We start from the raw sequence: 8964 nt of genomic DNA, 5'->3' as shown, positions 1-8964 counted from the left end.
TACTACCATTTATAAGTAATGTATTATAATATATATGTTAATATACATATATGTTAGAATAGTGTTACTAAGCTCAGGACTGTTATTTCAGTGCTGGGAACTGTGTTGTAGTTTGGCCTGTTTTAATATGTTTGCTTAAACCAGGATGCTTTGAGGTTATTTTTGTTTATGCAGTGTACCTATTTGAAGGGAGAGCTTTCATCCTTCGGCATATTTGCGTTATAATGTTTAAATAAACATGTTTTATTGAACTAGTATTACTTACAGAAATTAATTGACACCACTGTCATTGTATGGAAGTTTTGTTGGTAGAATTCAAAATTTCAAATATTGACTGTTAAAAAAGATATATTGTCATAACAGAACAGTTTTAGTTGCTATGACTTCTCATGTTGAGTTTTGATAGACTTGAAAGGAAAGTTGCAATTTAATTAAAGAGTTTAGTCTAGACCTGCTCAAATTGGAAAGTGTCATGAGATAACTTTTGTTGTGAATTGGCGCTATATAAATAAACTGAATTGAATTGAAGTTATCTGAACCAAAAATGATTAGTTGGAACAGCTGAAATTTAAGGGTTTAAAACTCAAAATGTAAAGTTATCGCTACTTTAATTTATAAGTTATCTCAACTACAGATAATTTGTTGGCTTAACTTTAAGTAGTTTTCTTCAAAACTTAAGAATTTTAGTTGGACTCAAAACGCAAAAATCTATTGCAGACAGTTACCTCAAATTTTTGAGTTTCGATAGCTTTTTTTTGCAGTGTAGTAAATTGGGAAGAATTCCCTGGGTGAAATTCCCAGGGTGGCGTTGTCTGGCAACTATTACCTACTTTCATGGCCCCCAGCATGTGGGCCCCTCGCGCTGCCACAATCGCTTTGTAAATGATGAGGAGGATCTTGAAGTGGATATTATGCTGATTTATTGGAGCCAGTGAAGGTGTTGCAGGATGGGTGTAACACATTTCTTACACTTTGACTTCTAAAGAAGTCTCTTATGTCCACTTTGCTTTTTTTAGACATCCTGGCTGCGCCTAATTAACAAACAGGCATACACACACACACACGCACATACTCACATGGACACCGATTCAAACATTAACATAAATGAAACCTCTGATATTTCAATCTTTCTAGCTGACGTGACCCAGGCCAGGCTATGTTTTTCGTATGTGTAGGTAGTTTCAAAGATGAACGTTTGCCATTTGCTACATCTCTATTTTGTGACAAAACATAGTATAACCAGCCATAACTAAAAGTGTGCCAAGCATAGAATTAGAGGATTGGAGAATTGGATTTTGCATCAAAGAAGGCCGGAAAGTTCAGGTTTTGGTTTTAGTTTGTGTTTTCTGTTTTTACTGCAATAGTGTAATAATTAGATTTTCTTTAATGTGTTATTTGTGTGATGAAGGATTTGTGCTATTTAGAATATTTATTCTATATTTTATTTGTGTATTATTCTTAATATTTTATATTATTGTTTGTTTTATAGGGATAGGCTCCAGCCCCCCCTCGACCCTGACGGATAAGCGGTATAGAAAATGGATGGATGGATGTTTTGTATATCAGTTCAGATTTTAGCACACTAAAAAAGAGACATAGGCTTTTACACCTATCTGGTCAATTCTTCCAATGATTGTATATATTTTTTGCCACATTTATGTATATAGAGTATATTTTTTAAGTTCTGATAACTTATACAGTTTTGTGCAGAATTGTGTTAATTATCTTTTGTTTCCTGCAATAGTTGAATAACTGGACTCTTAAGTGTGATTTTCAAATGTTCTATTTAAGGATTTGTGCAACTGAGAAATATCTATTTCACTTATATTGTTATAATAAAACAAGGCTGTTTTCAAAATTTTGTGCCATTCCTTTTTGTCTGCAGGGGGGCTCTGAGGGGGTGTTTCCCAGGGAGTAGTTCAATGTAGAACCGCCACTGACTACCAGTACCAGTATCAGTACCTACTTATTTAGAACATGAAACAAATCTGTGCAATAATTAATTCATCCACTAATCATAACTGAGGGACGCTAGTGTAAACAGCCTTTTCTTTTCTGTACCGTGTACAGCTGCAGGTACTTGTTTCCTGTGTATTTATTCTTTTTGAATGTACATCCTTCCCTTAATCCTTGCATGCTTCACACCATCTATATCCTGTTTGCTGCTGTAATACTGCAAATTCCCAGTTGTGGGACTAATAAAAAATTATCTTATCTTATGGTAAGTCGATTTTGCTGTAGTGAGAGTGTCCTTGTAATGAAGAATGTGATTATTGTACATTTCTTTGTGAAGAGCAAGTCCAGTTTTCCTCTAGAGTTGTTCCAAGCGACGGCCTTTAGCTTTCGGTTGGCACAGTTCTGAGGTGAACCATGGGGCAGAATGATTAAAGTCCTGCACCTTCTGTACCTCTGCTCCTTGTAACCTTACCATTCCACACGGGTCCCTCTTGTTCACACACATGTATTCAGTCTTGCTTCGGCTAACCTTCATTCTTCTTCTTTCCAGAGCAAACCTCCACCTCTCTAGATTTTTCTCCACCTTGTCCCTGCTCTCACTACAGATCACAACCGCAAACATCACAGTCCATTGAGATTCCTTCCTGACCGTGTCTGTCAACCTGTCCATCAACACAGCAAACAAGAAGGGGCTCAGAGCTGATCTTTGATGCAGTGCCACCTTCACCGTGAACTCCTCTGTCACATCTACAGCACACCTCACCACTGTTTTACAGACTGTCTATACATATCCTGCACCACTCTAACATACTTCTCTGCCACTTCAGACTTCCTCATACAATACCACAGCTCCTCTCTTGACACCCTGTTATATGCTTTCCTTAGATCTACAAAACACAATGCAGCTCCTTCTGACCTTCTCTGTACTTCTCCATCAGCATTCTCAAGGCAAATATTGCATCTGTAGTGCTCTTTCTTGGCATGAAACCATACTGCTGCTCACAAACAGTAGTAATCGCAGTAGGTTTCAAACAGGACCACAGCAGGAGGTCCAACCACGATTCTTGGGAACCTGTGAGACAAGAAAACACAAGAACTCCAGGGAAGAAGTTGAGTTAGTAACATTATAACACTATGTACAAAGTCACGTAGCTGATTGGATCTTGGAGAAAAACGGAAGGTTAGATATTGCTCTATGGTTGCTTAAAACCTCTGGGTCAAGTGTGTGCTTTTTAAGGTTTGACTCCAGCTACTTTAAAAGACTGGGGTACATAGCCTGTGATTAGGGACAGATTGATCATATCTAATAGACAGGTGCTAAGTAAGGGTGAAACCTCTTTGAGCAGCTTAGTTGGGATGGGGTCTAAGAGACATGCTGTTGGTTTGGAAGTGAATTTAACTGATGAAGGTCAATGGGAGAAAAGCAATCAAGATCATTACCTAGTTGTACTGCTGTTTCTAAGGTACCAGTGTTTGAAGTTGTTTGAACATTTCCTCATATGTCTTTTGCTTGGCCACTACTACCTCTGTCTTCACCTCTCATTGTATCTCCCTATATGCCTGCCTACTTTCCTTAGTCCTCTGACTGTCCCTCTTCTTCCTATAGCCAGCCTGTTCTTCTGAATACTCTCCTGCACTTCCTTATTCAGAGACAGAGACTTGGTGGTGGGGGCTGTCGTCTTTTCCCTTTTCAGATGACACTTCTAGTACCTTCCTGCCTGTCTCCCTGATCACTTTAGCTGTAGCTACCAAGTCATCTGGAAGCACCTCTTGACCACCCCGAGCCTGTCTCATCTCCTCCCTGAAGACCACACAGCACTCTTCCTTTCTCAACTTCCATCACTTGATGGCAAGAAGAGGTAGACAGGACAGAGAGGATGAAAGAGAGAGAGACAAACATACATGCAATAAACATCATGAATTACAAAGGGCAAACATGATTATTATTTTAATTGGAATGCTGAAAAACTCTGTATTGTATTTATTTGATTTTTAGCTGATATGTTGTTCAGTTAATTATACTAGTACTATTTAGAAGAATGACATGGACAGATGTTGACAGTAGACACTGGGTTTCTCAGAGGGCCAGGTGCAGGTCAGCATATAGATCTGGAAGGAGAGAGACCTGCAGAAAGATACTGAGACAGAGAGGGAGGGAAAGACACAAAACTACGAGGAAAAACAGAACATACGCTTAGTGATGTAAAATAATGGATCATAGATCGACCTGATGAGAGGAGGGGAGAGGAAGAAGAGGAGAGGTGGTGGGGGAGTAGAGATGGTAGTGGTGTTGAGGAGACATCCTATGCTGTCTAGCTACGCTCTCTCCTACGACTACTTTACAATCGCTAATCTCATTCAGATTACACCTTCTATAGATATAGCCCATCTTTGTGCTCCTTCCTCTGCTCTTGCATGAATGTCTGTGATGTTTGTGGCAATCCATCAAGTAAATATTGAAATATTTGAAAAGGTAAGTGAAAGGCTTTGTTCTGCTGGTGGTGGTGGTAAAGTCAATTAATCAGCAAGGTCAGTAGGAGTCATCCTCTGAGCGCTGCAAGTGTCGCTAAAAAATTCATCTCCATCCAGGATTTGTTCAGACCAACCAAACAACAGACAGACAGACATAGCTATGAGATCAGTGGATGTCAGTGTTGCTCTGTCAACAACCTATGGATGCAGATTGATTAGAACCCTGAATTTCCCGGCAGTAACTCGAGAAATGTCAACTTCCTTGTTAGTTTAGATCTTTTTTATATTTGCTAACTGTGTCTGCTTTGCTCTTTGCTAACCAGCAGTTGTGTTTATTGTGTTATCTGACAGTCTGCACTTACAACCTTTATTTATTCAGAGAGGGCTTACTGGCAAGAACCTGCTGCACATTCACACCACTCACTAATTACAAATAGACCGTAGGTTCATTCAAACAGAAAACAATGCCAGGTTTTCCTGAGGGTTATTTCTATGTCCTGTTATTTCCCTCTACTCTTTCTTTGTATATTTATGTTATCCATTAATAAAACCACTGAAGCGTAAAATTCTCCATCAAGTTAAAATATAATACATGGCAAGCTTGCACATGCACACATTCACATCATGTCACGGTCCTGACAAGGCAAAAGGAGGACTCAACTGCACGACAGGAGACGGTAGAGCAGAAAACAAGGTTTATTCAGGCTGGGGTCGGTACACGAATAAGGCAGTCAAAACCAGGCAGAGGTTTCCAAAACGAGAAGCAAAAGACGAGGTCAGAAAAACGAGCAGGGATCAAAAACACTAGAGACAAGACTATGACTGTGAAAAATGCTGGAACGTGAAGCTATGAACAATGACGAACTGGCAACGAGACAAGACACAAGAGGGTAAATATACAGAAGGCTAATGGGGAGTGATGCGAGGCAGGTGCGGGAGAAACAATCAGGGATCAGGTGCACACAGACGGGGAAGGAGGCAGGGCAGACAGGAACCTGGAACAGAGACAGAGGTGAGTGATCGCAAAATAAAACAGGAAGACAAGACATAAAACATGAGGGAAAAAATAAAACACTTAACAGACAGGGATCATGACACATCAGCTCTCATCTCACCCTAAAAAATGCAAATAAGTGGATTTGATGAACTGTTTTTTTAAAGATGCAAACAACTCTTTTTGCACTGTTAACAAAAGCAGAAAAACTGACTTTGCCTGCACTTTCAAATGCTTTGCTTTGCTTTACCAATGGATTAATGTAATTAATTTTTTACAAGGAATATAGAGCCAGAAATATATGTATGAGTCATGTGTGCAGAAGGAACACGCACATACCTAAAATAGATGAAATTATCAATATTTCAATCACAAATCATGCAAATGAATCAGATAAATTTTAATCTATGTTCCTGCATATTTAATGAAACTTATTGCATTCTGTAAAGAATTTCACTGAAGGATAATAGGACAATACTGGAAAAAGAGATCCCAGTATTTGCTACTTTTGCATAAAATTACTGTAAATTCCCATAAATTTAAAGAAAGTGAAAACACAATACATATTCACTAAAATATTGTTGGAGTTTATGGCAAGTCCTCTACCATGTTACTTATATTATCTCATGAACATATCCTTGGCATGAAAAATGACTTCTTAACCAGTATTAACAATGAAAGGGAAAAAGAGAGCGTGAACAGAAAGAGAGGATATGATGATGATGATTTGATCCTGTTTACCACACAACAAAAACAACATGTCACAGGTTAAACATAAAAATATGAAACAAATTAATGGATAGAGAGAGAAAGAGTGGTAAATGTCTACTACTGACAACAAAAATCTACTGTCAGTTTAAGCGTGACAAAATGAACACTTGTGGCAAAGGAACAACAATGTCTTTTGTATGCTAGCCAAACACAACAGGCTAATATGACAAAATTATGTAGCTTAAATGAGCAAACTTGCCAATGTGATTTACTTATTAAGTAAAGGAATCTGTTTTTTTACTGCTTTCTAAATAACAATAATATGAAAAGGAGAGGCGTCACTACAATGGCGCAACTTATATGAGTTTGATCTGGTTTTAATGTTGCTCCTGGGAATCACTGACATGCACCTCATTTCAACATCTGCTGAAGTTCCCCATTCCCCATTGAAACTCCCCCTGTACCTTCGTATTTGCATTTCTTCAGTTGGCTCTGTAATAGCAAAAGTAAAAGCTGGCTAATGTTATCATCACAGGGATCAATTACACTTGAAGTCAAGTCAAGTCAAGTCAACTTTATTTGTATAGCCCATTTTTACAAGCAGTTTGTCTCAAAGGGCTTAACATAACATCAGCAACATCCTCTGCCCTTCGACCCTCACATCGACTAAGGAAAAACTCCCAGAAGAAACCTTTAACGGGAAAAAAATGGAAGAAACCTCAGGGTGAGCAACAGAGGAGGGATTCCTCACCCAGGACGGGCAGACGTGCAATGGATGTTGTACAGGCAGGAAAGCAATTAACAACATGAGAATGACATTACTAAAAAGACAAGTAAAACAAAATCTCAACTGTTTTGATACCACCTCAATATGATTTTAACATTTCACAAGACTGAAATTATAATAATGAAATTATAATGAACTGCTGTAACATTCATGTATTTTTTATGTGCTGTTGAAAATCACTATCCTATCAGTTCAATTTCAGCCCGTAGGGAGAACCACCCCGCCGATAGTCGGTGCACAGAAGAATGACAGGCAGATGTCAACAGTAGACATTGGGTTGGTCATAGAGCCGGCTACAGTTCAACATGAAGATCTGGATGGAGAGATACCTGCAGAAAGATATATATATATAGAGAGAGGGAGAGACACAAAACTACGAGGAGAACTGGACACACAGTTAGTGACATAAAATAATGAACTGCATGTTAATCTGATGAGGGGAGAGGATAGAAGAGGAAAAGGAGGAGGGGAAACTGCTTGGTGGATCATGTTTGTGTCCCCTGGCAGCATAGGCCTATAGCAGCTTAGCTATGATAGAGATTTAAAGATTAACAGTTAGTCACAGACCTATTCTACCTGTGGCTATATATCATGAGGTGAGTGAAACTATGCCTACCAGCCCTACACACTTTATTTGGGGCTAACTATATGCTTTACTAAACAGAAAGGTTTTAAGTTTAGTCTTAAAAGTGGAGGTGGTGTCTGCCTGTCGAACCCAGATTGGCAACTGGTTCCACAGCAGGGGTGCCTGATAGCTAAAGGCTCGTCCTCCCGTTCTACTTTTATGAATTCTGGGAACTGCAAGTAAGCCTCCACTGTGTGATCTGAGTGATCTATTGGGAATATATGGGACTATTAGATCCTGCAGGTATGATGAGGCTAGTCCATTTAGGGCCTTATATGTAAGTAGGAGAATTTTAAAGTCTATTCTGAATTTTACCGGAAGCCAGTGGAGAGAAGCTAAGATGGGGGAGATATGATCCCTTTTACTGATTCCTGTTAAAACTCTAGCTGCTGCATTCTGGATCAGCTGCAGGCTATTGTAATTGAGTAATTTGGACATCCTGACAATAGTGAGTTGCAGTAATCCAGCCTAGAAGTAACAAAAGCATGGACAAGTTTTTCAGCATCACTCTGAGAGAGGACACTCCTAATCTTAGCAATATTACGGAGGTGAAAGAAGGTGGCCTTAGAGATCTGTTTAATGTGATGGATAAATGACACGTCCTGATCGAAGATAACGCCGAGGTTCCTCGCAGTCGTACTGGGGGCCAACGTAATGCCGTCCAGAGAGACAATATCATCAGCTATTCTAGTTCTAAGATGTTTGGAGCGTAGAACAACGATCTCAGTTTTGTCTGAGTTTAATAATAAAAAATTGGAGGTCATTATGTGGCCTTTATGTCCTTAAGACATGCCTGGAGTCTGGCTAACGGCTCTGTTTCTTCAGGCTTTAAGGATAAGTACAGCTGAGTGTCATCAGCATAACAATGAAAGTTTATGCCATGTTTCTGAATAAGGTTAACAGGATCGGCCCAAGCACTGAACCTTGTGGACTGAACATCTTTAATGTGAACAAAGTGAAATCTATCTGTTAAATATGATTTGAACTAGCATAGTGCAGTCCCTGTGATCCTAGTCTCATGTTCTAATCTGTGTAATAAAATGCTGTGATCTACAGTGTCGAAAGCAGCACTGAGATCCAGTAGAACGAGTATGGAGACAAGCCCGCGGTCTGATGCCATGAGGAGGTCATTTGTGACTTTAACCCAGTGCTGTTTCTGTGCTGTGATGGGCTCTGAAACCAGACTGAAACATCTCAAAGAGACTGTTCCTGTGTAGGTGATCAATTAACTGATTTGCAACCACTCTTTCAAGTATTTTAGATAAAAACGGGAGGTTGGATATCGGCCTATAGTTTGCTAAGATGCCGGGGTCAAGTGAAGGTTTTTTTAAGCAAAGGTCTAATGAGAGCGGTTTTAAACGCCTGTGGTACATAACCTGTTGTTAAGGATAAGTTGGTCTGATCTCAGAAGGAAACGGC

This window comes from Scatophagus argus, chromosome 21 (genome assembly GCF_020382885.2).
Source record: "Scatophagus argus isolate fScaArg1 chromosome 21, fScaArg1.pri, whole genome shotgun sequence".
Classification (NCBI taxonomy): domain Eukaryota; kingdom Metazoa; phylum Chordata; class Actinopteri; family Scatophagidae; genus Scatophagus; species Scatophagus argus.
This window is presented reverse-complemented; position numbering follows the sequence as displayed.